This window comes from Gorilla gorilla, chromosome 17, assembly GCF_029281585.2.
Source record: "Gorilla gorilla gorilla isolate KB3781 chromosome 17, NHGRI_mGorGor1-v2.1_pri, whole genome shotgun sequence".
Lineage (NCBI taxonomy): Eukaryota > Metazoa > Chordata > Mammalia > Primates > Hominidae > Gorilla > Gorilla gorilla.
Window position 1 is genome coordinate 93,448,206 of NC_073241.2, and position 16,227 is coordinate 93,464,432.

The following is a 16,227-nucleotide window of genomic DNA, read 5'->3' on the forward strand; positions in this document are numbered from 1 at the left end:
TCCCCTCATCTTAATTTCTCACCCACATTTCAGTTCCAAGTCTCTAAAATAGATACTGGCCTTTCTTTCACAATTAAATAAAAAAAAATCCCTGAAGATTATTACTCTTATCTTAATTCATATTCTCAAATATTTATCCCTTAATTATACCAGTAGCATTACATGGCTAATCTTTTGAACTAATTATCATTGCAATATGTTTAATGAGATACATTAAGTATATCGCAATTTTTTTTTACTTAAAAAGGAAAATATATACATACATGTGTATCTTAAATCCATCCATATATGTCTTAAATCTGTCTATCTTTCTGTCTCTTAAATTTGTCCTGTTATCCTCCTTTCCTCAATCCTTTTACAGTGAGTCTGATACCTATTACCTTGTGCTATGGTTTGAATGTGTTGCCCCAAAACCATGCACTGAAAACTTAATGCCCGATGCAACAGTGTTGGGAGCTGGGGCCTAATGGAAGGTGATTAGGCATGAATGGATTAATGCCATTATCAGGGGGAGTGGGTTTGTTATTGCAGTAATTATAAAAGGCAGAGGTTGGTTCTTTTCTCTGTCTCACTCTCTTTTGTCCCTCTACTGTGAGATCACACAGAAAGAAAATCCTTCCTGGACACTATTTCCTTGATCTTGGGCTTCTCAGCCTCCAGAACTGTGAGATCACACAGAAAGAAAATCCTTCCTGGACACTATTTCCTTGATCTTGGGCTTCTCAGCCTCCAGAACCATGAACAAATAAATTTTGGTTCATTATAATTTACCCAGTCTGTGATATCTTGTTACCGCAGCACAAGTAGACTGAGCTACCTTGCAATTAGATGGTGATGATAGCTTCTCATATGGCCTCTCCTTCTTGAATCTTCCCCTGTTCCAATTATCATTCATACAGTTGAAGTAATTATACTAAAACCTTCTTCATAAGGATCATTTCTAGATAATAGCATTATAAGTGATTTCAATTCCTTTATTATTTTCTATATTTTAAAAATTTTCTGCAATGAACATACTTTCTTAAAAAAATTACAGTAATTATATTTTTTTTTCACAAGAAAAAGAACAATAGCAGCTATTTTATAAGATACGCTAAGGGACTACTATTTTTTTCTCTAAAATCGAAATATGCATTATTAGGCCCCTTCTCGGCCATTCAGTTAGACATGCTGACCAACATAGACTCTCACTCAGCCTCTATGAACAAGGAGCTGTTCACTGAGATATAGGATTGCTCAGAGCTGCCCTTAATAATTTATTCATTCATCTCCTTCCCTTCTTAGTATGGGAATTCTGAGACTGGCTCATTCATTCCACAAATGTTTATGAGATGCATCTTAATGATCAAATTAATGCTTGAGATTGAGTGATTGAGTGGTGATCAAAGCATGTCCAGCTGTAGTTTCATGTTGCTTACAGACTTTTCATCTTTACATCTCTCAGCCCCAAGTGTAGTGTTAAGCACTCAGGAGATCTCTCCAAATAACTACTCTTGATTTAGGATTTTTATCAGTCCACTGTATTAAATTGCCAAAAATTATAATATTCATAGAATTACTTAAACCTCATTGTCTCTAATCAGGTAAGGAAAATATTTCAGACATTAAGCACTTTTGATTTCAGGAAAATTTTTTTCCAACTTTTATTTTAGATTTGGAGGTACATGTGCATGTTTGTTACATGGTCTAGAAAATTTTTTAAATCTTAACTACATATATCCCAGTTACAGATCAATGGAAGGGTAACCTTCCTCCTCGCCCCCTGCCAAGTAACCAATTTTGAAACCAAATAACATGTTAGGTATCCAAAATAACATCAGAAATAAACAATAATTTATCCTTAATTTTTGCTCCCTCATCTCAATATTTAGGGTCCCTTGTCACTGCTATATTACAGGTATTATAATATACTTTTTATAGTTCTGCTTTCTTTAATACTTGCTTTCTCAGGTTCTGAACGTGTGCTTTGTGGCTTAGCCCTGTGGTAAACGTTTTACATGTATCACTTATTAACTTCTCACAATAGTAACATGAGGTAATTTCATTATCCTTATCTTGCAGATGAAACTCTGAGGCTTTCAGGGACGTGAGGTACGGTGCCAAGGCCACACCACTGGTAAGTGAAATTGACACTGAAGGCTAAAATCTCAATGGCCAAGTCCTTGCCAATGCCCATGTCTCAGTCCAAATGGTCTCATGCCTCCTTGTAGCTTAATGAACCATCAGCCTGGTTTCATCCTGAAAAACCTGGTTTATATGTGTTCTGTCCAGAGATGTGTGTGAACAGAGAGTGCCTATTTTCACACAGTATGCCTGGAATCAGCCTCAGGTCATGGTAAGATAACCAAGGAAGCAACCCCTTTATCAAGTCCCCGGAAGCCAGCCCAATGGACCCAATCTCTGTTCGAACTTCTACCTGCTATGTGGGATGGTTGTCATTAGTAACCCATGTTTTCCCATGTGTGTTTCTGCATTGCTATTCTCATCCAACATCCTTAAATAATAGGGCTGAATTTCTCTCGTGGATTACTCTCTTTTCTAAATTTTATTCTCATGTAGAGGGCCCCGAACGTGCTAGGAATGAGGAAGTTTGGGTTTTTGTAACTGAGCTAATTTTGGGAGGAGGGAGGTTGATTTCAGTTTTACATGCTGAGCTCTCAAGGTAGAACTAGGTTACTCCAGTAAGAAATCTTTTCCTTCTTTTGGGTTTTTTTCTTTTTTAAGGTTGCTATCAATGACATCCAATGTCACTGCATGAGACTAATGTAAAGTGTCAGATTAAATCAAATAATGGTGTCTGTCTAACTGTTTTGCAAAATGAACAACCCAAGTCACTTACATTCAATGTAGCTTGACTTTCTAAAGATTTAAATAGAAAAGGTGATTCTCTGGAAGAGTGATCTTTGCAAGATTCCTGAGCTACTTGTGCAATGTAGAAAGAGCCTAGCTATTCATCAGCTTGGCTTATTTGACCCAAATGAGGTGAATGGAAAAGATATAAATTCTTAGTCTGTGACACCATCACCTGCCACCTGTCACCTGTCACCTCCAGGTCAGAATCTTGAACTGATCTTAACATAAACTGAAAAGGAAGTTGAAAAACCTTTACCTACTGCAAGATGTTATTTTATTTAAAGCTTCACAACTACAGTCTTGGTGGGCATGTTCAACATGACTGGCAGCTGCCTTTGATTTACCTGGGAGCACTGAAATGAAAATCACAGCCAGCCATCACCTTAAAATTATTGGGGTGGAGTGCTGGGAGAAATTCTCTGAATTTATGATTTATTTGCTCTTCTGGTCACAGGTAGTATTTCATATCCCACTCTAGACTTACATACACAGCTGCGTGTATGGGCATGGCCATACCAATTGTTAAAATATTAAAATACTTGTATGCCAGTTGATAAATAGTCACTGCATTCAGCCTCCTAAGTAACTCCCTTCCGGTCAAAGACCCTCCCTCAGGATCCCAGGAGATTCCCACAATCCAGCAAATAAAAGAAATAACCCTGACACAGCAAGATTCTTCTGGAACTCTGCACCAATATTGAGGCTTCTGCCATTCTGTTGTTAAATATTTTAAATAATGCCCCTGAAATGAGGAGTGGAGAACCTGAGTGGGCTGGCTTTTACACATGATCAATTGTAAAAATACTTTTTTTATTGGTTGCTTTGGATCTTTTATAAAACTTCAGTGGAAGATATTGTCTATTATGAGTCCATTGTCTCTTATTACAGAATTCATGCGATACATTTTTAAATTTCTTCAAGAGTGCCTTATTCTGGGAATGTAATTTACTTTCCAAGGAAGACAAAAACTAAAAGGCTCTTGTTTCTTTTAATTAGGTAGAAGGAATACATTGCAATGTAGTTTTCTTTTTACTTTGTCTTTCTGGAATTCTAGTACTAAAATTAACACCTAGTTGAACAATAAAATTATGCAAGCTATTTGATGTGTCTGTCTTTCCTCTTAAATGACTGATTTGCTAATTTTAAAATTGTATTCTTTTTAATATGATTTAATGTTAGAAGTTGCATTAAAAAATTGGGGGTATGGGGATAGGTTTTTAAAAAATCATACCTAAATGGAGCATGTTCTGTTCTTGGCTGTGCTAAGGGCCTTGGGTACCAAGAGCTGCAGGGATGCCCCAACGCTTCACAGTGTTCTACTGAACAACTTCCATACTTTTGCTGTTATTCCTCTGAAGTTAGAACTGACATTTCTTATTATTAAAATAAAAATAGATTTGAATAAATATTAAAAATCCATTTAATTGTCCATGTTTCCTATTCAGGAATCTTCTGCTGAGGTTTGCAAACCTTTAAAGTTGACCTTGTTAGATATGAGAAAAGGAAATCTGAAAATATCCATTATAATATTATTCTTATTTTACATTTTGCCTTATGTAATATTTACTTAGTTCATGGACAATTGCAGTCTTTCCAATTGCTTCTTTTTCCTAGCTTCCTTGTAGCCATTTCACATGAACATGTTTATTTTGTAGAATTGGTAAAGGCAGAAAGAGGTTAAATTCAAAACACTCATTTTGCAAAACAAATTAACTAGAAAAAGAAAAAGTGGCTTAAAGTTAAATGTTGAGAAGACTGCTTGGAGTATATGCCAGTTTTCAATTGTCTGTGCATGTCATTTTCTTTTTTTTTTTTAGTTATACTTTAAGTTCTAGGGTACATGTGCACAATGTGCAGGTTTGTTACATATGTATACATGTGCCATGTTGGTGTGCTGCACCCATTAACTCATCATTTACATTAGGTATATCTCCTACAACACTCTCTTTTACCCTATATACCATGGATGATAAGCCAAAATAAATACAAAACTTACTTTAATGCATTCTATGTACCTTCAGTAGTTTGTGCATTTCATAAATTTGGAGATACTATGCTTTTATTTTTGTGCTTCTCATTCTTAGTTCAAGGCTTTATACATAATATGTGCTCAGTGATTGTTTACTCAATTTTATGTATTATGTGCTTAGCACATTGGAGAATAATTAGGTCCCTTTTTCTTACAATTTCTGTGTGTTTTAAATCTCTTATTTAAAGTTCTGCCATTCTGCCAATGAAAAGAATAATCATTATCATCCATCTGTTCTACCTTTTCAGTTACCCAATCAATCAATAATATATTACTTACTGTGTGCCAAACACATTTCCAAAAAAATACATAGCAAAAGAAAACACTTTTTTCCCAATAAATTTTACTTACCTTATGCATTAAAAGATCGATAAGTAAATATTTTTTTACATAATGGACTAATTGAAATAAAAGTTTGAAAAAGGTCTATGGAAAGAGAGAGGAGGGATTCATCACCTCTGTACTAAGAAATTCAGTACAGTCTTCACAGAGGGGTTGATATTTGTGCTGTAATTGATGAATTCAGTTGAAAATATTAATATGAGTTTCCTGGTAGACAGAAGTGGAAAGGGCAATGGCATTCCAGATTATTGAACCACCTTATTCAATAATTGCTTGTTTAAGAAAGATTGAGATGTTCATGTTGCATAGGAAGGAGATATGGTAGATAAACTTGGAGAGGTAGGGGAGATGCTATTGTGAAAGACCTTTCATACCATCCTGTGAAATGGAGCTTTAGTCTATAGGTAAAGGACAGCTAACAGAGGTGGTTGGCCATGGATTTAAATTTCAACTGTCAACTTGTGTTGATATTCACAGACCAATGAAAAGGGGGAGGCATCTCACTTAGATCTTTCTTTGCAGCTTACCTAACTCAGACTCCTGTGTTGTGCTATTATGTAGAAGCCCTGCTACAAAAATGTGAGATCTTACAGGTTAAAAGATAGAAATAATACGTTCATCAATTGATATGTGTTACTAAAAGAGTTTCTTTTTAAACAACTTGAATAATATTCATGACTAAACGTTGGAACTACATGCTACCATTTATTTTAAAAATGCGGTATTCATTTCTTTATCATTTTAGATTATAATGGAAACCTTGACTTCTATACACTATGCTGCAAATTTGACTTGTACCTAAAAAGTATTCACGCTTGGCTTATGTGACATCTGTTGAGAAATTTAAATTACCCATTGACAGAGATAATTCAGACAGGAAAAGCTAAATCTACGTAGGAAAATTGAAAGGAAGTGAATTGGGCAGCTGCAGGAGAGAAATGATAAATCATCCATTTATGTCAGAGGAAAGTGCCTGCTTCTGTATTGTTGGTATGTCATGTAGTTCAGATTTGAAATACAAAGCCAACAATTTTTTTCTTATATATAGCATCTGTCCATGAAGGGCTCAGACAGCATTTATATAATGGTTTCTCACAATATTTCAGTGGAATAAGGGATAGCCTATGATGGTAATTTATAGATGAGGAGATGGCGGTGATTTCTAGCAAAGTACTAGAAATGTTGTAGCATCACTCGTTAGGGATTTGGTGCAACAAGCAGGCAAACCCGAGAACAAGTCTCCTGTAGGTGGTTGAATTGTGGAAGGCAATGTGCTATGTGAAGATAGCTCCAGAAGTGTCATCAGAAATGGGGACTGGATAATGCCAAGATGGCTCACATTCTTGAACTATTTGAAATAAACATGGAAGAAGTAAATTATCTTCCCCAAATTGAAAAAAGTCTCTAATTTTTGTAGCCTGCTTCTTTGTCCCCTGGATTCAAAGGTGTTTTTTATTTTTCCATTACTTGATGTAGTTGCAATAGAAAGTATTTTTATTTTGTTTTATAATAAAAGAATAATGCCAATTTTAAGTAAAATGTAAATTTTTAGCTCAATGTAAATAATTGTTGCATTTATTTACATAAAAATTGAAGGAAGTTGGGAGACTGCCTTATAATTTACCTATATTTGGTAGGAATCAATGAAAGCCTTAGGAAAGAAAAACATCATTTTAAGTGATTTCTCCAAAAGACAGACAGGCAGAATTATTCTAGGGCATTTGCATGAGCAAAGCAATTAGCAGTAGCTCTATTGTTAAATAGATTAAGAGATAATTAATTTTAAACGCTTGAGAATTACTTTATTTTCTCTTGGTTCCTTATATCTATATGTGTGTGATGATAAAAAGGGGTGCCTCATTATATTAATTATTTGCACATATTCAATAATGATCTGTTTCAAGCGCTCTGCCGAATTCCATACATACGTCACCTTGTATAAACCTTAGATAATTTCCACTCCCCCCTGAGTAACTCATGGATACCATAATTGTATTCACCCTTTATAAGAAAAACAAAACACAAAATACAGAGCTTAGTAAAGTTAACTTTAGACCACATTCCCACTGAGTGGCAGATTCTGAATTAGTATGCAGTGTAGCCTGGCTCCATAGTGTATGAGTTTAGCCACAGCTCCATGATTCTCCTGGGCCCAACCTGACCTCTCTGGAGCTGGGAAGAGCAGAGAAGAGAAGGTCTTGGTTCCTACCAGAGGACAAGGGGTGTTTGCTGTGGGCATAGCAGTGCTGGAAAAATGGCTGAGGTGTCATGCCCAGGAAGTGCTGAGGACTCTCTCAGTGGCTTCTGCCTTAGTCTTTTGAGGTTGACACCATCCCAGCATGACTTCACAACCAGGATAAAGTCAGGAAAGATGGAGGGCCTGGCTGTGTGGCCAGCTGTGCTGACAAGCAAAGTCAAGAGAATTAGTGATTCCTCCACATGGTTCCAGGGGAACAGCTGGGACTTCAGACATGATATGGCAGAAGCTCAGCCAGAAGAGCCTCCTGTTGTCACTGTTGCCAATTTTGGGTTGTTTACATCCCTTTGCTCATTACCTGAGAAGCCTCAGAGGGAAGTCTCAGAGCAGTCTCAGAGGTTGGCACTGGTTGCATAGGAGATGAGGTGCCAGTGGAGGATTTTAAGCCATCTGCTAACATTTCTGGCTGTGTGCTACACTGGCCAATGTAAGGGACAGAGAAGAGAGGACATATAGTCTGGGGAGGAATCTATTGCATTAATTGACTCTAAGTGAATTACAACAAGTACCCAGACCAGAGGTGGATGGAGAAGAGCAGTCAGATTTGGGTGGGAGTTTAGAGTCCTAAATACATTTTGAGTTTTAAGAGCTGAGAGAAAGACTCTACCTCCCGACTTACTCCTCTCTAATCCATCTTCCACCCTGAGGCCAGAACGATGTTTTTAAAATGTAAGTCATAAGTGACTCCTCATTAAAGTCACCTACAGAATAAAACCCCAGCAGTGAGGAGGCCACAGATAGGCTTCCAGAAACGAATTCCTTTCTATCTTTCTACTCTGACCTCCAACCACAGACATGGAGTGTCCTAAGTGAGCATGTTGCCTTTACTTTGTTTGTCTTGTACAGGCCTATTTCTAGAGCCAGTGATGTTTTTTTCCTTACATACTCCATGGTAAAAATCCTACTTACTTCTTCAGGAGCAGCTTAAATCACACCTGCCTTGGAAACTCTTCCTGATTTTCCCATTTCATACAACAACAAAAAAGGTCTTTCAACATGTCATTTTCACGGTTTATAACTTAATCTTTCAAAATCCAAATCTATTATCGTTCTTTTCTGGCTGAAAACATTCAGTTTTCCCTTTTCCTAAATGTCAAAGTAGAACTTTACCCTAGATGAAACCAGCTTCATATAAAATAGTAAATACTTGAATAACATAACATTTATTATAGTGTTTTTTAAGAAGTATACATGCATAATAAATATTTGAGAAATATAGTTTTTAAGGTATTAAACATCGGAGGGGCTTCAGACAAAAAGATTTTTAATTTCTTTTGTACCATGCTAGACTCTTAAATTATGGAAGATTATTTCAATATAAATATATCAAGCATCCTGTGATACTGTAAGAAAAATATCACTCAAAATCACCAAGGAAATTCGTCACTTTTAGGGCATTCATATATGGAAACCCTGGCAAACAAGAATAGCAGGAAAACAAGGAAGTTGTCTACAGCTTGTGAATGTTATTTGGGGAGGGAAAAAAGTTCTTATTAGCAGGAAAACAGCAGGCAAATCACAGTTTCATAATTATGTCCAGTATTTATATAAACAAATTTTCTTGAACTGATCAAGATTTGTTTTTCTTTATTGAGAAAATATGACTTCTCTGCTTCCCTAGCTGGAGAAGAAAATGCTTTTGTTTTTTTCTGGAGCAATGGTAGGAAAACGCTCAAGCTCAGCATGAGGTCTGACATGCTCTGCATACCTACCTTTTAGTCAATCTTGTTTATTTCGCCCCAAGCTGTTTCTTTGTGAAATGACTCATCATTATTTATCTAAATTGGTTTTAAATGAGAATGTTTAACCAAAAGATCTGATCTGGATATTATGACAGCTGTTATAAAATAGGGGGGTCCAAGTTATGTCATTTTCTTTCTCACAATTTATTTACTTGTCAGATTTATTATTATCATTGTAATATTTTCCCAAAACAAAAGTGTACATGTGAAGTTTTCAGGAAAACTTTTGGACTATGAATTAAGGTAAAATTATGAAAATCAGCATCGAGTTATAAATTATGAGGTCTACATTCTGATTCTAGCTCTTACAACAGGAATTGAAACAATCAGGCTAAGCTCTCTGGGCCTGTTTCCTTACTTGTCATGAAGGAGTTAGCAGATAATGTCTGCATTCGTTTGCTTGAGCTGCTGTAATAAAGTACCACAAGTTGGGGAACTTGAACAACCAAAGTTTATTGTCTCATGGTTCTGGAAACTGGAAGTCCGAAATCAAGGCATCAGCAGTATCCGTTCCTTTTGACCACTGTGGGGAACCGTGTTCCAGGCCTGTCTCTGGTTCGTCTGTGGCTGTCTTGTCCTTGTGTCTTTTCACAACGTGTTCTCTTTGTGTGTCTGTGTCTTTGTCCAAATTACCCCTTTTTATAAGGACACCGGTCATATTGGATTAGGGCCCACCCTAATGACCTCATTTTAACATGAACAGCTTTGTGAAAACCCTGTCTCCAAAATAAGGTAACATCCTAAGGCTCCCGACATTAGGACTCCAGCATATGCTTTTGGGAGGCGTGCACAGTTTAACTCATAATGACATCTGACTTCTTTCTTTTCAGCTTGAACATTTTGTTAAGGCTATATATGTGCCAGTCAGTAACCCTGAGGTTTTTAGGGACGGAAACACAAATGTACATGGTTTTGGCATAAAGGGAGGAATTTGTTGGCACAATCCAGGAACAGGGAATGACAGAGATGCAGCTCAGGCCCTTCAATGTTGGCAGCGTGCTTTCTCCATTTGTTCCACTTTGCTTTGTTTCAGCTTTATTTTCTTTTTTATTTTGAGACAGAGTCTCGCTCTGTTGCCCAGGCTGGAGTGCCGTGGTAGGATCTCAGCTCACTGCAGCCTCCACCTCCTGGGTTCTAGTGATTCTCCTGCCTCAGCCTCCCGAGTAGCTGGGATTACAGGCTGCCACCGCCATGACTGGCAATTTTTTATATTTTTAGTAAAGACAGGTTTCACCATGTTGGCCATGTAGTTCTGGCACTCCTGACCTCCAGGCCTGCCTCGGCTTCCCAAAGTGCTGAGATTAAAGGCATGAGCCACTGTGCCTGGCCTATTTTCTTTCATTATAGATTGGTTTCCCACGTAACAAAAGACTGCTGGCATCTTACAATTCTTCTGAGGGTGGGCATGGGGAGGGACGGACGTGGAGGACTTCATTCAAGTTTGAATAATCAGCAGGGCTTGCATCTAATGGCCCAGCTCCGACCAGGTGCTTACCCAGACTACCCCTTCTGGAGGGGCCTCAGGGAAGAATGTGGCAGTTGTGCCTCCACCTGCTCTTTCCCAGGAGGATGGTGTTTTAGGAGGTAGGCAGTTCCATAGGCTTTAACTGTAGTAACACTAGTTAAAAATGTGTTTTCGTCATTACTGATTGTGCGTGTATGATACAGGACTTGTTTAGGTGTCTGCCTTCCAAGTACAGATGAGGGTTTTCCACACTGGAAAAATCTTGGCTTGTTGTATTACTCTGTTCTCATGCTGCCATGAAGAAAACTTGAAACTGGGTAGTTTATAAAGGAAAGAGGTTTAATGGACTCACAGTTCCATATGGCTGGGGAGGCCTCAGGAAACTTATAATCATGGCAGAAGCCATCTCTTCACAGGGCGGCAGAAGAGAGAATGAGAGTGGAGAGAAGGGAGAAGACCCTGATAAGACCATCAGATCTCATGAGAACTCACTCACTATCGTGAGAACAGCATGGGGCAAACCACCCCCATAATTCAATTATCTCCACCTGGTCCCACCCTTGACACCTGCGGATTATTACAATTCAAGGTGAGATTTGGGTGGGGACACAGAGCTAAACCCTATCAGCTGCAAAGGCTGAAATGAGTGGAAATTAAGTAATAGTCTGTGGAACACAGAGTAGATGGTGGGGCTGTCAGAAGAGACAATACGAAGAAGGAAATTACAAGGTGGGAGCTTAGGAGCCTGGCTTGTGTGTGGCGCAAGTCCTTAGATTCTAGGCCCTGTTGTGCCTCAGGAAGGGAAGTAACGCAGCCTGAGAGGTGGTCCAGGACACAGGTGTAGGGCACGCTGGACTGAAGGACATGCTGGCTTGATCAAAGCTTACGTAAGACATGAGGATGAAGGATAGTGGTGCTGTTTGGTGCTCACTTGATTTGTCATTGCATTGGGTTGCATAGCGTCCACCTGCACCCCTCCCCAAATCCATGTCTACGTGGAACCTATAATGTGACTTATTTGGAGATAGGGTCTTTATAGATGTAATCAAGTTAAAATGCAATCCTATTGGATTCTCATGAGTCTTAATTAGTGACTGGTGTCTTTCTAAGGGAGAGGATAGGGGAATCTGGACACACAGACACAACAAGAGCCCCATGTGATGCTGAGGAGGAAACTGGAGTGAGGCAGCCACAGTCCAGGGGACAGCAAGCACTGCTGGCAACCACCAGAAGCTGGAAGAGGCAAAGAGGCATCTTTCGCTAGAGCCTTTGGATGGAGCATGTCCCTGCCAGCACCTTCGTTTTTGACTTCTAGCCTCCAGAACTGTGAGAGAACACATTTCTGTTATTTTAAGCCGCCCAGTTTGTGGCACTTTGTTAGGACAACCCTGGGAAATTGCAACAGATGTGGCACTTCAGTTATGAGCTATAGTCTTTCTGTCTGTCTACTATTATTTGAATTTGATTCACCAACGAATAATATTTTCTTCAAAATGTTTTAAATTATGAGCACATATGTGGACACAGATATCATATGTCAGAGGCTCACGACTTGTTTCAAAAGTAAAGTGTTGCACCACTTTTAAACAACTCAAATCCATAATTAAAATTCCGAAGTTGGGATTGGTGAGGAGTGATTCTCCTTTGCAAAGCTGTTTTTGGAGTCCTGCTATGTCACACTCAGAGAATTCCTATTTTATATCTATGAGTTGTCAGAAATCCTAAACTTTCACTGTTAAGATCAGTTATACAACGTTTAGAGAGGAACACCTATATGAATTTACTAAAAAGGAATTTATCTGAGAGTTAAACACAAGCCATTAAATAATACACACACACACACACACACACACACACACACACAATATAAATCACTAGTTTTCCTTCTATCAACCACCCCCCACCCTTTTTAGGAACTAAACTCCTTAAAGTTTTCTTTGTTTTAGAGTATTGCCTGATTTGGATGAGAAATATTAATTTCCTCAGCTGAAATTCTGCAGATTGCCTCTCCAAATGTCAATGCTATTGGGCTTTCCCTGGGAAAACAAAACAAGATTGCTGTCAGAGAAGCAGTTTGCAGATCAGCAGATCAAGTAGATAACAGAATCCAGGATGCTATTATTAGCTATGGAGAAGGCAGTCAGTTTGCAGGTTACATAAGTGAGGGAAATGGTTGCATTCTGGGAACGAGGAAAGAAATGGAAAATTGATCAGTAAGAAAGATCTGGGCTGCTTTCTCATTACCTCTTTTTTTCCCCACCAAAAAGGAAAAAAATAAAAAAGTCCAGAATTGTGCTGTAGTCTTTCTGTCTGCCTACTATTATTTGAATTTGATTCACCAAAGAATAATATTGTCTTTGTTTAAAATGTTTTAAAGTTGATGATAAATCCTGAGTTCAGGTCAGTGGACACAAGTGAGAAGTAAAAAGTCAAGCACCTTATTATGGAAATGTTATTTACATCACACCCTGGTTTTGCTGTGTTACAGCTTATAGAATAGTTGACAGCCCTTTCTCAAGTTTCTGTGTATTTCTTCACAGTCCATAACAATCTGACTGTTGGTTTGCAATTTCTTTTCTGATGAGATTTTTTTTGGCATGTGAAAATGCAGAGCAGCTTTAGTTCTACTCCGGGTTGTTTTCCTTCACCGTTTTTCTCATTTTGGGGGGCCTATTTTTTATTCAGCAGCGGGTTTGGTGCTTTGTGGTTATTTTCTAACCCTTGGCCATGGCATACTTAGTACTTAATTTCGGGCAGAATCTTTTCTGATGCTTGTCAGCTTCTATTTTACTCTCTGTGTTTTCTTAGTATGTAAAACTCAACCACCACTTATTGTTTTTTGAAGATAATGTTGGTTGCGCGCCTGGAACGACTTGAATAAACTTGCAATAAATGACCCTATCCAAATGAATCAAAGAGTATGTGCGGGGCACAGCCGATAACCAGTGCATGGAGACGGTATCAGTAAAAACTGTCAGCTCCCCAGTAAAAACACCCAGAACTGCCACAGGCAACTCCTCATAATGGAACTTTTGCAGGGAACAGTTTCTTTCCAATGACACTGCTTTTAACAGCCTCCAAACATTCTTCCTCTGTGTGCACTCCACCTCCAATCAAAAACTGAAATTCCAAATCAAGTCTGAAATACTTTTTAGCAAACGGCTCAATTCTTAATCTCCTGAAAATCAAGGAACCAGATCTTTAGTGAAAATACATTCACAGCAGCAGCCTCTAAACAAGGTTATCTTTACTTTCTTTCCTCAAATCACACTGCTGTGCCTATTCACATAATTAAGGACAAAGTGATGCTAGGTGAGGATACATTCAAATGAAGTCATGCCTGTAATCTGTAGGAAACGGGTACTAGGTATGGCCTGATAAAATCCCTAGGAGAGCCACTTTGGTGCTCCTGGTTTGTGGTTAGATACAGCAGAGCAACCCTGGCGGTTTACTCTTTTTACATGCAGCATTTTAGTGGTGCATTTGTTTAATTGAACACATCAGTCCAGCATTGTCTGAAGCGTACATCATATCTTTGGGTCAGGCAAGTTCAGGAGTCTTCCCCTGGAAAAAAACAATGTACATGTGTGTGTATTTTAATCTTGAAAAATCACTGTCAAATAAATATTAAATGGTAAATGAAGACAAAAACCAATAAAGCAAGCAATAGGTAAGGCACAGGCATCCAGAGTAGATCTGCTGTTTATGACCAGTCCCTTCTCTATCAGGATGGATGGGTGCAGGATGGCAGGAAGCGGTCGCAGGTCTAGAAGCTGTCCTTTTAACTTCCTAGAAACAACTTCCAAGAATCTTGAGGCAATCCTTTTGAACATGTTATAGCATGTGGATCCTTTCTTCCCAACCTTCCAATAGCAACCCGTCTTACTCAGAATATAGCTAAAGGCCTTAGGATGACCCTCACATCATGACCCAAAGCCTCCATCCTCCCTCTTGCCCTCTTTCATGCTGTTCCAATGACACTGACCTTGTTTTTCTTTAAACACACAAAGACTGCTCCCACCTCGGAGACCTTGTATCTGCTGTTGCCTCGACTCAGGATGTGTGGCCCACAGACAAGCACGCTGCCCCTTTTCCCAATTCCCACTTTCTGTGACTCTGCTCATGTATCAGAGAGGCCTTCTCTGACTATCCAATCGGAATTACCTTGCATTCCTCCTCCTCTTTACTCTCTGCTTTGATTTTCTTTCTTTCTTTTTTTTTGAGACAGAGTCTCACTCTGTCACCCAGGCTGGAGTGCAGTAGTGTGATGTCAGCTCACTGCAACCTCTGCCTCCCTGGTTCAAGTGATTCTTCTGCCTCAGCCTCCCAAGTAGCTGGGATTACAGGCACCTGCCACCACGCCTGGCTAATTTTTGTGTTTTTAGTTGAGACAGGGTTTCACCATGTTGGCCAGGCTGGTCTCGAACATGTGACCTCAGGTGATCCACCAGCATTGGCCTCCCGAAGTGCTGGGATTACAGGTGTGAGCCACCGCACCCAGCCTGATTTTCTTTAGAGTACTTTTCCCTACGTGGTAGAGACCGTCTAAGTAGTTTCCTCTCCATCTCCCCAACTAAAATGAACCCTCCTTGAGGACAAGAGCTTTGTTTTGTTGACTTCTTGATCCTACTGCTTAGAGCAGAGCCTGAGACATCCACGTGGTCAACAGGATTTTGGTGTTACTGCCGTGGTTATGTTATGTGATATGGCAAGAGAGACTTTGCAGACGGCATTAAGGTTGCTAATCATCTGACCTTGGGGAGATTATTTTTTATTATCTGGGTGTGCCTGATATAATCAAATGGGCTTCATTTTCTCAAAAATAGAAAAGGGAGGTAGGAGAGTTCATGGAGAGAGATGTGACCAGGGAAGAAAGACACGGAGAGATGCAGTGTTGCTGGCTTTGCAGGGGAGGAAGGAGAGGCATGAGCTGGGTGTACTTTGGAAGCGGAGAGTGGCCCTCAGCTGTCAGCTAGCAAGGCGATGGGAACCTCAGACCTAGCGCCTCAAGGAACCAAATTCTGCCGATAATCAGCCTGAATGATAAAAACAACAACAACAACAAAAAAAGATTCTTCCCTGGAGCCTGAAGAAGAGTGCAGCCTGTGGACACTCTGATTTTTGGCCTGTGAAACTTTAAGCAGCGACTCAACTGAGCCCACCACATCTTTAACCTATAAAAACTGTGAGATAATAAGTTTATGTTGTTTTGAGTATGGACGAATAAAGAAAAAAATAATAAAGCATAAAATAAATCACCTAAGGTATATTTTGGGTTTTGAGATTTGATATCCAGGAAGAACCAAATGATTTCTTAAGCTATCTGCTATTAGATGGAGAAGTACAAAGTAAGGGTGTATGTACATAAGACATACACTCAAAAGCTGTGAAATTGAACAGGTTTTTAAAAAAGATTGCTGTTGAAAAAGAGCATGAATTCTCTTTTACTTAAAAGATAATCGTTGTAGAAAAAAGTGAAAATAAAAAAGGGGGAAAAAGTTGTTGGTTAATGTTTAAGTCTCAATTCCATCATTCGCAG

The 16,227-nt window shown here is 38.9% G+C and overlaps 1 long non-coding RNA gene and 1 other non-coding gene across 2 annotated transcripts in view; one reads left to right on the forward strand and one right to left on the reverse strand.

Annotated features, from left to right (window-relative positions):
* LOC101143472 (uncharacterized) overlaps positions 1-16,227 on the reverse strand; it is a 69,209-nt gene that overhangs the window by 45,338 nt on the left and 7,644 nt on the right. The window lies entirely within an intron of this gene.
* LOC109023965 (uncharacterized) overlaps positions 1-16,227 on the forward strand; it is a 319,949-nt gene that overhangs the window by 21,224 nt on the left and 282,498 nt on the right. The window contains exon 2 of the long non-coding RNA XR_002003437.3: positions 2,062-2,116. This is a non-coding gene — a long non-coding RNA (uncharacterized lncRNA). The remainder of the gene's footprint in view (positions 1-2,061; positions 2,117-16,227) is intronic.